Genomic DNA, 16,490 nt, shown 5'->3' on the forward strand with positions numbered 1-16,490 from the left:
GCGGCAGTTAGCAGCTAGCGGCTAGCTAGTAATGATCTAGTGATATCGGTAATATTAACTCCATTTAATACAACATTTACGGTACAAGATTCAATCATACAGCCCATGTAGTATGACAATGAATTACAGCAAACATGTGCAATATATCCATTATTACAGCTCCGTGGGATGGCAGTAAGACGATATGGATCCGTTCCCATTGTGCATCCATGGGTAAAGATAAACGCAACTCACATTGGTTCCTCATACAGCATCTCTGTAAACTACGTGTATTCACTGAAATTTCACTCTCTGCCTTTAACGGCTCGTTGTAGCTCCAAAAACTCCAGCCAGAGCCTGGCTCCAGCACCCTCCCTGTGAGCACAGTGTGCTCTGATTGGTCGGGACACGTAACATGAACGTGCCGGGCTGCGCGGTCCCGTGGATTAGATGCGCGTTCATAATGCAGAGGGAAATAACTCTCAGAATAACGTTATTAGCAAATGTTTTACAACTTGAGGAACGAATTTTTTTTAATAAGGGCTATACAAGTGTTCATACTGGGTAGTTTATTTAGTTAAAAAAATTATCCAACGAGTTACAGACCACTCTTTCCCCATGTAAGTCAATGGGAAAAGTGTTTTCGGGCCTGGCAACCAAACCGGAAGTGTAGTACCGCCGTTTGGCCAGCACGAATATTTTCATCTGAGTCCGGCGCACTACCTGGGGGCTTGACTACCGCCGCCTGCTGGTAAGGAAAGTTATTGCCACTCACGCATGCGCAGTTTGTACGTGCTCGGCGAGGAAAGTAACGAGTAAAGTACCGAGTTACTTTATGTACATAGTAACGAAGTAGTGTAATATATTACATTTTTTTAAAGTAATACATTTATCATTTGTAGTTCCGGACCATGGACAATGCAGCTTCCTTGCATTGACAGTTGTCTGTGCTGAATTTCTGCTGAGTTTCTTTTGCCTCATTTTCTATTTTGTGACCTGTCTGGTGTAAATGAGTGTGTTGCTGGTTTGATGAAGCCTAATTTGATAAAGTTTCAAATTAATTTCGGAAATATTTCGTAATATAGTTGTCTTTGTCACATTTTATTTGGCATTAGTAAATAATTATGCACATTTACAGATACTTTACATAATATGAGTGATAACACGTGTTATAAGGGCTATCTTTTCACAATAGGTGTGCCTTGAGATTTTTTACTTGTCCTTTGGTGTGCCTTGGGCACAACAAAGTTTGGGAACCACTGGCATAAATGATAGTGGGCGTCTGAGGGTGTCATTACTGAGAAATGTCAAAGAAATTCAAAACCTTACATTTTAAAACAGGTTTGCATTCCTCCACTTAAGGTGACGTTATCATTGGAAACAATAAAAACGAACTATTTTGATGTAGAATTTATAAATTGAATCGTTAGAGCAGAACAAAATGGTTGTATTGTAGCCTGAGTTCCGTGCAGCCCTAGTTTCAACAGGTGTAAACATGGTCCATATAATGTGAATACATGCAGAAGTAGACAGTAAGAGGCCCCTGACATCAGGTATATTTGTTAAAATAGTAGGGGCTCTTCACTCTGCATAGCAGTATGAATAGCCTTAAAAAACAAACAACCCACTCCGTGGTAACGAGAGTCATATTTCTGACCCATATGCCCTAAGTGAAGCCGTTAGTCTCATCTAACTGACCCAAGGGTTGGTGCTGGTGTGACAGTTCCAAGTGTTCATAGCAGAATTCCAGCTTCCAGTTCATGGCTCGGTGGGGGGGAGCAGACCCACGTGAGACAGTGTCAATGGCTGTATTGTTCAGTGTGAGGAGCGTCATTCTCTCTGGGAGCAGGAAATGGTGTCCATTCTCGGACCAAACCATTAATGTCATGTAGAGCAGCCATAGCATCTCTGTGACTGCACTCAGCCGGACTGTAGCAGGGTAGAACTGGGTGACTCTTAGTGAAGCTGTCCAACGCCATTAGACAAAATGGAACCACGTGCTAACAAAAGGACACAGGGTCATCAATGTCTCTCTTTACCATTGGCCTAATCATAAACAAATTAGTGGGAAAAATGTGGAACACTAATCCATCATGTGGAATGTTGAGTTAATTTAAATAATTACTTATGGGTTGAAATCAAATTAACATTAACATTAGAACCAAAGTCAGTTAACAAATTGGACTTGCACAGATCAGTAATCAATACACCATTTTTCCAGCTCCGTGATGAAAACGATGACCGGCAGGGATGCAAACTTGTCATCAATAAAATATTATTGGGGTATGGACAGGGTTGCTAACTTTGGGTACCTGGCTGGAGTGAGATTTTGATATCATGGGTTTAATTACACACATGCGCACGAAGCGACTGCTATCGTGTCCGTAGCGGGACCTTAGCATATATTTAGGATATATATATAATATATATATACACAATATTGGACACAGACTATAAAGGGCACACAGTTTCATTAAATAATGAAAGTCAAACACATGTTTGTTTCCACTGTTTTATTGTGTGCCTGTCGTGATAAGCAACTTATTGACTTATCGGCTCCCGAGTATTTGTGTTAGATAATCTATGGTAGGGCTAACCCATACAGTGGTGGGGCTCAAATCAGTATTTGAAATGTAATTACATACACGCTATATCGCCCCCTTGTCAGTGAAACGCCACGCGTGAGGTTTAGAATATTTCCCTGTCTCAATCCAAATTGAACTGTATGAAATTAAAATAAAAATAAAAACATTTGTCTTGTAGTAAATAAAAAGGCGACCTGGAGCCAATCCTGCCATTTCCTCACAAGTGAAAGAGTTGACATGCTGAAAAACCCAACCCCCGCAGGGGGTCTGGGGGGATTCTCCCCCAGGAGATTTTTGAAATACTAACATAAAATACACATTCTCTCTTGAGATGAAAAAAATAAATCCATCTATTACTGCACGACATATTTAAATGAAGCTGAACCTGCTGCTCCTCACAGAGGGACGAGTCTGTTTGAATTACTTTACATTTTTGGATACGGGTAGATCGCCCCCCCTTGTTCTGCGTGTCAAAATGGAAGATAGCCCACACACCTGTCAATCATCAAACCGTGGGGTCTTATTTCATTATGTGATAATTTCTATCAACACGTAATGTTGTATCGATGTATATAGAGATGTACTACCGCAAAAGTATTCCCCGTCGGGACTTCCTGCAACAACACCACGCCGTTATAATACAGTGCTGAGAATGAACGCACTCTTGAACGCCGTTATGTACAGCGCTGAGAATGAACGCGTTCTCAATTACGTTCATCTAGCGGAAATACAGTACGTTCAGTTCACATTCGCCCAAAATATGAACGCGTTCATGTACATTACTGCCTACGGATGTGTTCGTTAATATTAGCTGTGTGGTCCGGAGTGACTGTGGCACAGACTGGACCGCTGGAGAACAGCTGTTAGAACGGGGTGTTCAGAGCAGAGCTCCCTGTTGGAGCGGCAGAGCTTGAAGCGAACTGAAAATGTTTCTGGCTAACGTTAGCTTAGGTACTCAGATCTTGTTCTTGAGTAAACGTAGAAGTACCAGAGTGTAGGAATACTATGTTACAGTAAAAGTACTGCATTCAAAATGTTACTCAAGTAAAAGTATAAAGGTATTGTCATCAAAATATAGTGAAAATAGCGACAGTAGAAGTAGTCACTGTGCAGATTGGTTTATTTCAGAATACTATATATGATATGTTTTATAATGATTGATCATGAAAGTGTTCTCAAAGCTGGTGAAGGTGCAGCTAGTTTGAATGACTTTGTATACTGCAGGGTAGCTGGTGGATTTACTCCAGGTGGAACTAAAGTCTGATTCAACACTTGATTAGATTTCACATCATTCATCCAGATCTGAAAGTAACTAAAAGGTATTAATACATGTAGTGGAGTAGAAATACACCATGTACCACTGAACTGTAGTGGAGCGGATGGCTAAAATGGCAAAACATTTAAATACTCAAATAAAATACCAGTATCTCAAAATTGTGCCCAAGTATAGTACTTGTTAAGTTTATGAACTTAGTTACACCAGTGGTTATGCAGATAGAAAGACTAAGCCATGCACAGAGGCATGAAAATACATTTTGAAAATGCTCAACAGTACTGGCAAAATTATAAACTGACTGCTGCAATTAGATGTTCCTCTTTGTGCTGTGGTCATAAAACCCCCAATGGGTCGCGCCGTGGTCTGCTTCAGATTATCTTCTCCTTCCAGAGGTCACGCCTGTCTCTGACCCCGTGTCTTGCGTTTTATTTTATTTTCTTCTTCTGCAGCACCAAGCAGAGTATAGAAAAGGATGTTGAACTATATTTAAAACTGTAATTGAACTTCAACTCATATCCATTATCTGATTCCAGTGGCCAGTTGGAAACAGATAATGACAAAGTTTTCATTTTGCATCAATCGTGCAAAAAGGTTCAATCACCATTGTGTCTAAGTCTTGTCTTATCTGCTTTGTTTCGGAATGTGTTCAATACATTAGGTTATTTTATTTTCATTATTACCATACAATACATAGATTAAGAATAAATGAAACAAATAATACAACATTGACCTATTTGAGCAGACAGATGACCCGCAGTTATGCCTCTGAGGTTCCCGGGTGTAAAACAGAGGCTTTTTTTTTAAAATGTATTTTCCTTTTGCGGAAATTTAGATTAATTTTACCTTAGCTGTGGACTGATTAATTATTAGTTGTTAAAAAACATGCACAAGACGGCATATACAAACAAACACGAAACAATTATACAAAACAAACATGAACCCGCAACAAATATCAGGTGACAGCTAAACTCATCCAGTTTAATTTTAATCCGAATTAGGGAAACTTCAGCGGGGGTAGGGAAATATCAGTACTTATTTTTACTTATTGTTTTTTTTTTTTTTAAATTAATTTTTTATTTTTTTTTAAACAAAATCCAATTCAATAATCCGTAAGTTTATTAAACACAGTGTGAATGTAATATTCTGCCACCACCCTTCCCATTTAATAGCTCAATTTAGTTCTTGAGCTTATGGTGTGATTAACAGAAAATACAAGTCTGTGTTGTTAAACATTAATTCAGTTGATGAGCAATAAACTACCTTATTCTCAATCAAAACCACTATGCAAATGTAGTGGTAAAACTGCTCAACCGACCGAGAGCAGAGATATTAATTAATTTAATTAATTCTAAGAACGGAATCTGCTGAAGAGTAATAACCACATTATTCTCAATCAACAACCACTATGCTAATTTAGTGGTGCTCTGCCCTCCCCGATCCGGAGAGCAGAGACTTTTAATGAATTCAGTACCCTTTATTTTAACAACAGCCAAATTCAACAACCCCTCAGTTTATGAAACACAGCGTGACGTAATATTTCGTATCACGTTTCCCGTTAATAAGAGTTCTGTTTAGTTCCAAAACTCATAATGGTGCGATTTAAGAAGATACGACACTGTGCTTTGTTTATCCCCGTGTGTGCTGCTCCCCACAGGGGGGGGGGGGGGGAATTACCCACACCCTGCACCCGCAGCAGCAACAGGAACATTTCGAGGCGAGTTGATTTAACTAGTTAAACCGTTGAAATCTCCAGAATTCGGCGATTCGTTTCAGTACAAATCTTTACATTGCTTTTAAACCGAAGTTCCACATTACTGATGCCCTCTTTAAGGTCTCTCCGAATATTTGCCGTGCACACACACAGAGGAAACCAAAAATATTGCATCTATCTGTTCCACAGGTAATTTTATACCGTCAATCACAGAGTCTGGCGAGGCAATGTCAAAATATAAATTTGAAATTACACTCACCAGCTCGACGATTTGTTGGTAACTGTTCGTGACGCCAAAATGTGAAGTAAAAACTTCTTTGCAGCAATGTTGAGCGCATCATCAAATGAGGGAAACTGGATTCGCCTGTCAATACACTGATATTTATTGAGAGACAGACAATTACATACGGCCGGGAGATCATCCTAGTTTCACACTGTCCTTGTGCTCCACCAAGGTAATCTCTGAACCCAAAAGACACAAAACATCTAACCAACACGAGGAGAGGCGGGCTCCCAGAAAGCCCGCGTATAATCAATAGCCGATGCGAGACAATGGTCTGCTTGTCTCAAAGAGATGCTGCCAGGTCAACCCCCCACGGACATAGGAGAAGCGTTTGACCTGTGACCTCAACATCACAGAGGAGTCTCTGACTGACTACAAGCAGATGTTTGCAGTATCACAGATTCTATAAAACAATAAGAAACTCTATAAACAGATCAGATGAAAATATTCTCTTACAGTCACTGCTCTAGCACATGACATGTACATAAGCTAATTATTTCCCAGAGGCTGAGCCCAAGCAGAGATTTTAAACAAGGCAAAGGACCCTTCAGTCTTCACGCCCCCCCCCTCCTATTTTCCAATCGACAGTGACAGCACAGTCACTGCTAACCTGCTAACCATTCAGTGTTGTGTAGCCGGTCAATGTCTTCCCCATCGTCCATGTCGTCGCCATCATCCTCCCCACTTGACGTCCCTGACGGCACAAATCTGTAGGGTGCAATGATGTCCTGCGCTTCCTCATCGTCACTTCCATCTTCTGTTCCACTTTCCTCATCTATCCTGTCCGAAAAGCTGTCAAAATCAATCATTTCTCTCGCACTTGTATCACTTTCCACAGTCTCCGCCATGTTTACAATCACAACTGGGCCCATCTTGTGACGTCACAGCCGCTATCGTCTGCAACTTCCGGTAGGCTCAGACGGCCGTTATTATTAAAATTAATAATTAATAAATTAATAATTAAAAATTATTTTAGCCATGAACAGGCACAATGATATGTAAGGAATGAAACTGCCATTTCATTTTGGCGCAAAAACATGCACTTCACGGGCACTTTAAAGTCCATGTAAGAAAAATTAAATAAAATGACCAATTAGCCAATGACATCTTTGTTGCAAGTCAATATCTAAATGCAATTTTGAAAATTATGTTATAAATTATGAGAATGATTCCTACCTGCTCTTCTTGGTCTTGAGATAGTTTTTCTGAGACCATCTGGCTGGCATTCAGAGTGGGTGATACAAGTATCTCTCTACAGGCTCTCTCCATTTCCTTCACCGAGGGTTCCTCATTGTTCATAAGGTGAACAGTGATATGTTGATTTTTGAATTGTGTCATGGAAGTCTTTGACAGTGGAAACTAGAATGTCTGCACACATTGGCAAGGGGAAGTTGAATATCCCTGAACTTATAGCCGGAATGGCAACAGACTGCAAATTATTTTCCATTACTTTTTGTAGTATGCTCCATACTGTTTCTTTCAAAGCCTTCTTTGCTTTGGACAACACTGCTGGAGATGGAGATTTATTTACACATGGGCCAACTGCATGAATAACCTTTTTGCAAGGTAGGTTACCAGCACTGGTTATGATTGCCTCTCCAGTTTTACATTTCCCGTACTTGCCAATGTGGAGGTTGCACTCTGCTTTGATCACTGGCCCTCCAGCTGTACTCAGAGCCACCAAGACCGTCACAATGCTGCAGGTTCTTATTTGCCGCATTGACAACACCATCAACTACGAATGTTGTGAGATCTGCCTTCCATACACATACTTTGACAGTTTCAGACAGTTCAACTGACAACGTCTTGACTTGGTGCATGCTTCTTCCTGCTGATGAATCCAGATTCACATTTTCACTTGAAAACAGCAGGGGTGGTGCATCTTCCACTACACTGACACTGGACAAGTCAGTTCCTTCTGTATCACACTGTACACATAAAAGCAGAATGGCATCTACTGTAAGTACAATGTCAGTATATTAAAAATGATGCAGTCTAATTGTAGTATCATCCCTGGATTAATGTTAATAATCTAAAAAACACATTATTCCTAAAATATATATATATTTTTTATCCACAGTACAGGTTTTATAATGCTTTGTTAAGAAAATTGACCTGTGATGTGTTAACTGTGTTCTTATTCTCAGCGTCCAGGAAAGAGAAGCTTAAAAAGGAGACTAAATGGAGTCTCTGGAGGTTCAAAATTGGTACTTTAATTAATAAAAAAGGCGCGGTAAAGTCACAAACAGGATATGGTTCGACAGGAGAGAAAGTCTGCAGCTTCCTCTCCCAGGTGCTGGCCGTGCAGAAGAGAGCTTACAAGCATTCATCCTTCCCGCTTGCTCGCTGTTCGCTCCTCCTCTCTGTGAGCTGTAGTGACGTAAGGGACTTCCCCCTCTCGTTCGTCTGTGTCCGATATCGCGTTAAACAGAGGATTTCGACATTTTACATTCATTGCTTACTTCCACATGCCTTTTCTCCTCCTTATCTCTTTCATAACTTTATATGTAATACATGTTAACGGCGTCAATAGCCACTTTAATGATACTAATGGCCGGTAGTCCCGGATGTCGTCATGAAGGATTTTCAGAATAAAAGCTTAACAACTGGTTGTGCACAAGAACTTCTGGTTTTTCAGTATAAAACAGCATTTAAACTGACGGTATGTTTAGGGTACATTATGCTATCAAAACATTGATTTTAATTTCTAACAGATGTCACATGTTCTGGAGAGGGCTTCTGTTCATGTGCATCAGTGATGACTGATGTTGACTGGTGGGGGGACTTGAGCTGTGAACAATGTAATACAGATAATTCCATGAAATACAAACATCACCCCATTATAAAACATGTACATTAGCTATTTGACTATTTGTCCATGTTCCTCAGAATGAGATGGGAGGGATAGCATGTCATGGTAAACACAAAAGTTGGAGACAAGAAATGTTACACATGGAAAAGTTACAAGATACATCAACAAAATGTCATAAGATCATCATGATCATCTTTGTTCTTTCTAGTAGAATGAAAAAAGCCATTCTGTCATCCTTTACAATTGAAGGACATTTAAAAATAAATGCAGCAAAATGTTAGGCACTAACCTGAGATGGTGTGTGCTGTGGAAAGCTGTCTCTGTGTTTTTCCTGTGCCTCTTTGAGGTTGGACGTGGACAGAGATGGGTTGAGAATCTTCTTCATAACCTGATAATCCCAAATGTACTTGACGTCAACATTTTATATGATCTGTATTATATAAACACATCAGCGACGTGCAGTCAGGGGAGGCAGAGCCTCACCTGTCATACTCATAGACTGGCCATACTACAATGTAACGGAAAAACAACTAAAGAAAAACTAAATAGTAATAATAATAAAATGTCTCCACTGATCTGTGTTGTAAATGTGATTTATGTATGATTCCAATCGCTTTTTATAGTCAAAATCAGCAAATTTGCAGAGCTCCGCTACAACTACATGGGAGCGATGAGGAGTGAGGCAGGGACGAGCTCTGCCTCACGTAAGCCCACTGTAACTTGCTGGAGCGCGGGCACTAATTTAGCACGGGCACTTATTTTGTGAGCGCGCTCAAGCCAGTTACTGTGTGGTAAGGTGACGCACAGATGAGCTCTGCCTCACCTCAAAATGCGTCACCTCACAGAAACTGGCTGGAAAGCGGGCACTAAGCGCATGCCTGCACCATCTCACTGTATGTCACCAATGTAATGTTTGTAGATCCCTCTATTACATTTATCCTCGCCATCCATAGTCTCTAAATAACTTATTTCACGTATATATGATATTTAGGCTCGCCGTACAACGGCAATGAAAAAAGCACCAGGGGAGGCAGCCATAACCTCTGCCGCACTGAAGGGGGCGCACGTGAGCCCACGGGTCCTTGTTGCTACTGTTATTCTACGCAGAGACGGTATAGACGCGAACAACAAACTAGACTTTTGAAACTAGAGGAAGATAAGGAGGACTTTTACAAAAAAGTAATAGAGATTGTTGTCCAGAAGGATAGCATGGACTTCATCTTCAAGTCAAGGTAAGACCACATTGGTAATGAAAATGGGATCTTACTAAGAAAGAACAATCCAATATTTAGATTTTGGGTATCCTTTTGTTGAACGGTCTGTTTAAAATGAATCGAAACATCAGACCAAAAAAGCTTTTGAAAATAACAGAATATTTCGATTAAGGTCAGAATATAATATTTGTAAATCTGACTCTGAAAGAGTCAGTGCCTCACCAGCCATGAACCTCACCGCACGTCACTGAAACACATAGCATCACTTGTAAAAAATTGTGATCAATTAAGTAACCTTTCCTTTACCTTCTTTGCTTTAGATTTCTTGAAATCAAAAGGCTTTGTGATTGGTGTAACATATACACCTCTCCTCCTCTGTTTCCTCTGTTTCCACCGTTCCACATCTACCCTGTGGGACTTAATTATAATAAACAGAGAGCAATAGGTGTAGTTACTATAAATGGAAGCCAATATTTCCAATTGCATTCTGTATAAATTGGCACACATTAGTGGATATGTGGCAACACTAGACAACTATGTGATGGCAATTTCATCACCTATGGTTAGTTGATGTTTTCAATAATATATTTGGTGCTTAAACCTGAGGTTATGTCTTAGTCCTGCAAGTGATTCTGACCTGTAATGGGATGTAATTTACATTAACAAAAAGTTACAAATATGTTCAGTCCATGCATATAATTGTAAAAATGGATAATGTATTAAAGTTATGTAAACTAAACAGACATAACAGATGCTTTTTCATTGTTACATTTTAACAACAGATCAGTTGTGGGGGTCAATCAGCTACAACTAATTCAAAGTAATTCTGCTATGCAAATAAATGAATATATACTTTCTCATCAGCTACTATGTTACACGTATGTAGTGTCAATTTCTGCAAAAACATGTTCAAAGTGACAGAACTGAAAATATAAAACTTTGATCAAAGTTATTAGTTTGATCACATTATGATCCCTCAAACAAGGACAGCGATGACAGAGAAAGGCAATTACAATAAGTAAAGACTTTGCCAAAATATCCTACCTTGTTCTTTGTCTTCAGAGAGTCTTGGTATTCTCTCAACAGTGCGTTGTGCATGACCTTGTATGTGTGCACAAAGTCATCCAGTCTTGTGAGCCTCTTCTGCTGAAAGCGAATCTTTTTAAGATCCCACTGGCTCTTCTCCATAATCCCCTGGGTCATGTTGTCTTTAGTGTAGTTCTGTTAAATAACAGCTCTTTGGTGAATTATTGTGCCTACAACTGTATGGATATCAGCCATGTCATAAAGTTGTGGTTAGCTGTAATTATGTTTTTTGTTGATTTCTGGGCAACTGTCTTGAACCTCTTTGACAGCTTTTCATAAAAGGGACCTCTTCCATGACGTCCAAGGTCACCTGCCATAGAAGCATCTAACTTTAATAATAGGAAAAACAAGCTTAAAATTAAAACATACATGGTTCTCAGCAGGAAACCGATGGACTGTCCACTTCAAGTAGGGAATGAGTCCTTACCCCAAGTGAAGGAGTTCAAGTATCTCGGGGTCTTGTTCTCGAGTGAGGGAACAATGGAGCGTGAGATGGGCCGGAGAATCGGAGCGGTACTGCAGTCGCTTTACCGCACCGTTGTGACGAAAAGGGAGCTGAGCCAGAAGGCAAAGCTCTCTGTCTACCGGGCCATTTTCGTTCCTACCCTCACCTATGGTCATGAAGGATGGGTCATGACCGAAAGAACGAGATCGCAGATACAAGCGGCCGAGATGGGTTTTCTCCGCAGGGTGGCTGGTGTCTCCCTTAGGGATAAGGTGAGAAGTTCGGTCATCAGGGAGGGACTCGGAGTTGAGCCGCTCCTCCTTCGCGTCGAAAGGAGCCAGTTGAGGTGGTTCGGGCACCTAGTTAGGATGCCACCTGGGCGCCTCCCTAGGGAGGTGTTCCAGGCACGTCCAGCTGGGAAGAGACCAAGGGGTAGACCTAGGACCAGGTGGAGGGATTATATCTCTTCGCTGGCCTGGGAGCGCCTTGGGATCCCCCAGTCAGAGCTGGTTGATGTCGCCAGGGAAAATAAAGTTTGGGGCTCTCTGCTGGAACTGCTACCCCCGCGACCCGACCACGGATAAGCGGGAGAAGATGGATGGATGGATGGATGAAGAAGAGGAAGTTAACTAACCCAGTAGTAGTCTTGAACAGAGCAGCCTGAGGCAGAAAGTACTTGAGCAGCTTGGGGATAAAGTTTGGGCAAAAGTACTCATTTGGCTCTCCAACTTTATCCAATGATGCCTGCTGGATGACATCCTTAAAGTGGTAGTCAAACGGTGTTGGGCCCAAATCATTCTATAAGACACATAATCACGTTCATGTAATTGTTTGGTATTTTGGTGAATTTTTGAGTACTAAACCAGATGTTACTTACAATATTATAATTCTTTGGTCCATGTAATTGTGTATTTTGTATTTGCATGGACTGCAGTTACAACAAATTAATATCTGCTGAACATTTTTACAAAGGAAAAAAGTCCATACAGCTTATACCTATTTAGGCATAACTCACAAAAGGGAAATACTCAAAGCACCCAGAAAAACACATAAACATTAGGGCTGCAAATAACAATTATTTTCATTGTCAATTAATCTGTCGATAATTTTCTTGATTAATCGATTAGTTGCTTGGTCTATAAAATCTCAGAAAATCAGTGTTTCCCAAAGTCCAACATGACGTACTCAAATGTCTTGTTTTGTCCACAACTCAAAGATATTCAATTTACTGTCATAAAGGAGTAAATATAGCATAAAATATTCACATTTAAGAAGCTGGAATCAGAGAATATTTACTTTTAGACAATACTTTTTCGTAAGAAATTACTCAAACAGATTTTTGAAATAGTTGGCGATTAATTTAATAGTTGACAACTAATCCATTATTCAATTTTATTTTACAATTCTACAAAGGATTACCTACCACAAAGTCTTCCTCAGCAATGCCTGATTCATCAATGACTGGCTGGGCAACTGCTATCAAAAGCGTCTGAAGGTCTTTAAAATGTTTCTCAACATTTCCCCCACTGCATGGACTTGCCAGCAGCACGGTGGCACTAACTACTACTTGATCCAGTTCTTTTAGAGTAGTAGTCTGGGTCATCAGCCCGAAGACATGCATGCACAGACGATAGTGTTTCGCGGCACTGTGAGGAAGAATTTACAGAATTAATATTATTACAATGCCACTATACTCTAAACTAAAATATAACTAAATCATATTCAGTTGAAGACATCACTCACTGCTTTTTGCAGAGGTCCTTTGCGTTTTTCATGACATGGCTCAGGCATCTATGTAGGATAGGAAGTGCAAGTGCATGCTCCTTTTCTTTCCTCTTTTTCCACAATGTGATAATATTGTGATAGTAGTTCATTGAGACTAAGGCCACATAGATTATGAGCCATTGCCTGCATCAAAACTACAGAGCCATCACAAAGTAACATAACTGGTCTTCTGCGAATTTTTGGCCCATGTTGTTTGACACAGTCTGGGATGAAAGAGCCAAGAAAGTATGTTATCGATGCTGTGGTGTGTTCACAGGTAACATATGTGGCAACAGGGACAGCGGAGCATCCTTTTACTGGATTTCTGACCACAAGTTCGTAGATGTAAAAAGGTGTGCTCTCCCCTTTTGCCTTTTTAACAATGCTACCTGTGGCATCTAGGTAGACAATGTCCTCCTTCGATCTGTCATGGAATAACCTAATTGTTCTCTTAGACCAAAGCATGACACCTTTTGGCTGCACGATTACCTTCTGAATCCACTGGTCATCAATGTCCTGAACATCCTCAGACATAAGTTGCAGACTCACCATCTCATTTTCGTGCCTCCTCTGCTTTTCCCTTTCACCCCAAGATAAAGTCTTTAAGACTCCAGTTGTCGGCACCTCATCTCTGCAACCAGATTGCAGAACAGTCTCCTCCAACTTGTTCAAGCTTTGTAAATATACACTTCTTGGGAGTTTAGAGCTAAGAGTGTCTGCTATCAGCTGCCTTTCTTCAGCTCTAATTGGCCTCCTTCTCAGCTGTTGAAGGCTGTGCCGCACAATGCCTCCCTGGAAGCAGACAACAGCCTTGAGGGACGACTCACTTTCCACTTTCACATTTACTTGAACCTGACAGTCATCAAAACGGCAGTACCCAGTGCAGGTAAACAGTGGCTTTTTTGTCATAGAGCCTATCATTTTCACACTGTGCCTCTTGAAACCAAAACTACAGTGTGGATGGACACTTCGGATACCTTTTGCAATCACATTTGTCCAATGCAAACGTTTGAACTGCCGTTTTTGTTGGGTCTTTCTGAGTTTTCTCCATTCCTTGTGTGGAATGAAAAAAAAAACCGCAAGTTGTAAGAAAGGTAGATTAGAAGCTGGTATGCATGAATATGCATTCAAGTATATCCAATTGCCAAATCCAAACTTGAACTGCATATTGCAAATTTCATCATACAATGTAAGGATAAGAAGATGTTTTTTTTCTGTAAAAGGACATCCCTCAGAAATAGCAAATGTCATTCACAATTAGGGTTGGGTATCGTTTGAATTTCCACGATTCTGATTCCGATTCTACTTTTCGATTCCGGTTCTTAACGGTTCTCAATTCCGATTCTTTGAGGGGCAGGGAAAAAAAATGATACATGCTTCTTCCACCAAAAAAATTACATTTATTCGAGAAACTTTTACACAGGTTAGTTTACAGTAATATTCACATTAATCAGTCTGTTTATATTCACTGCTATGTAACTGTAACCTGAGAACCACTGAAGCTACAACAGTGCAACAGTCCAACTTTTAAAAATAGTTCTTGTTGAGAAAAACAAGCATATCTGCCTTCTCAGGCATACCGGGAAGAAATGTTTGAACATTTTGAAGTAAAATGCTTCAATCTGGTGCACGTTAAGCAGAATTACTAGAGACTAGATCTAGGGGGTACAACTCTAAACACCCATATGAAAAAGATTGGTTTACATTTTAATAATCAAATAAGTATGTGAACATAACCAGTAACCTACCATAGCCAATAACAAATACATGTAACTTGTTTTATGTTTGTTGTTCATTCATATCTTATTTTACTATTTTATTTATGCATATTTTTTTATCTCTCCAGTTTAAAACGATATGTCTGGTTTACTGTCCTATAGTATACATTGGAATGATTTCAAACCTGTTTTATCCCAATAATTATAAAGGAGTGCCTTGGAAATATGTGTTTACATAAATTGTGATCAAAACGTTTGAGACCCACTGAGATAACTTAGACTAAAGTGAACTATCTAAACACTCCTTTACCTCACTGAGCTGTAGTTATCAGCCTCAGTCTGACTGGAGATGACTCTCCCTCCACATCATTGTAGAAACATCTTCTTCTTCCGTTAGAGCAGCTAGCACCAGATGCTAATAACAACAGCACCCTCCCTTTCTCCCTCGCTCGCTCCCACGCTCACTCAGACTTTGAACATCTATAACACCAGTGCGATGGGCCCGGATGGGCCGGCCCTGGTCTCAGGTTACGCTGTAGGAAGTGTAGGTACAACGCTACATTTCCCGCCCCGCCACAGTCATACAGTAGGCTACGGAGAGCGGCGAGAAACATTTCCTCAGGCATCGAAAAGCGGAACCGAAATTCACATGTCTAAATGATGCCGTTGAAATCGAAATGTTGGAACCGGTTCCGAACCGGAACCGGTTCTCGGTACCCAACCCTATTCACAATACTCCCAAAATAGTTGTTGTTAAAAAATATAAATGTTTAACACATTTGAAAGATGGGAATCTAACATTTAGATGTAAAAGCTATTTAACTTTTTAACAATTCATTCTAACCCACTTAAACTAACGTACTTCCAAAGCTTTTTTTAAATAATCTAAGTTTACCTCTTGGCTGTCTCCACAGATGATGATTCATTGTCATTTGGTGATGAAAGACTGTTATCTAATATTAAAAAATATTACGAAAGCAAACAAAATTCAAAACAATGGAATAACTATAAAAAAATATATATTTTATGATTACCTGTTGATGTTGAAGGTAGGCATTTTTAATTCTAATCCTATTACTTGGGACGTTGGTGATTCCTAAGTCCTTGCAGACAATTCCCCAGAAACTCTCTTCTGGATACGCGCTTTCTTCTGCCAGGGGCCCTTTTGTCTTGTCTTGCAGCCTCTGGATGCATGACAGAATGTCCGTTGCACTATTTACCAATTTTCTGGACTATTCAAACAAGGAGGAAAACGGTAAATTGTTCGTTTTATTTCAAGATTTGTCTAAGCTATCAATACATGTGCAAAAAGAAGTAATACATACCCTCCCAAAAGTTGAAAAAGTAAACGATCTGTAAAGAAAAAAAATACTCAAAGTTACAAAAATGATACATATCATGATGTATAAAAATCAAGAAGACTGTAGAAAAGATATAAAGATCTCGAGCGCAATTAATTTCTGTTTACATATGACTGCACTGAACATTGGCCTCAAACACTTAACTCACTACATTGTAGGCCTATGTAGTATTGTATATATGTTATATATTTTGAATAGGGCTGTCAAGTTAACGTGGTAATAATGCGTTAACGCAAAAAAAAATTAACGTCACTAA

The 16,490-nt window shown here is 39.9% G+C and overlaps 1 long non-coding RNA gene across 1 annotated transcript; it reads right to left on the reverse strand.

The window, feature by feature from the left end:
* Positions 1-8,552: 8,552 nt before the first annotated feature.
* Positions 8,553-10,248, reverse strand: LOC117542258. Its single transcript, XR_004568400.1, has 3 exons — positions 10,167-10,248; positions 8,936-9,034; positions 8,553-8,624 (listed from the first exon to the last, which is right to left on the reverse strand). It is a non-coding gene; the product is annotated as an uncharacterized LOC117542258 (long non-coding RNA).
* Positions 10,249-16,490: the final 6,242 nt, after the last annotated feature.

The sequence above is a fragment of the Gymnodraco acuticeps genome, unplaced genomic scaffold (genome assembly GCF_902827175.1).
Source record: "Gymnodraco acuticeps unplaced genomic scaffold, fGymAcu1.1, whole genome shotgun sequence".
NCBI lineage: Eukaryota > Metazoa > Chordata > Actinopteri > Perciformes > Bathydraconidae > Gymnodraco > Gymnodraco acuticeps.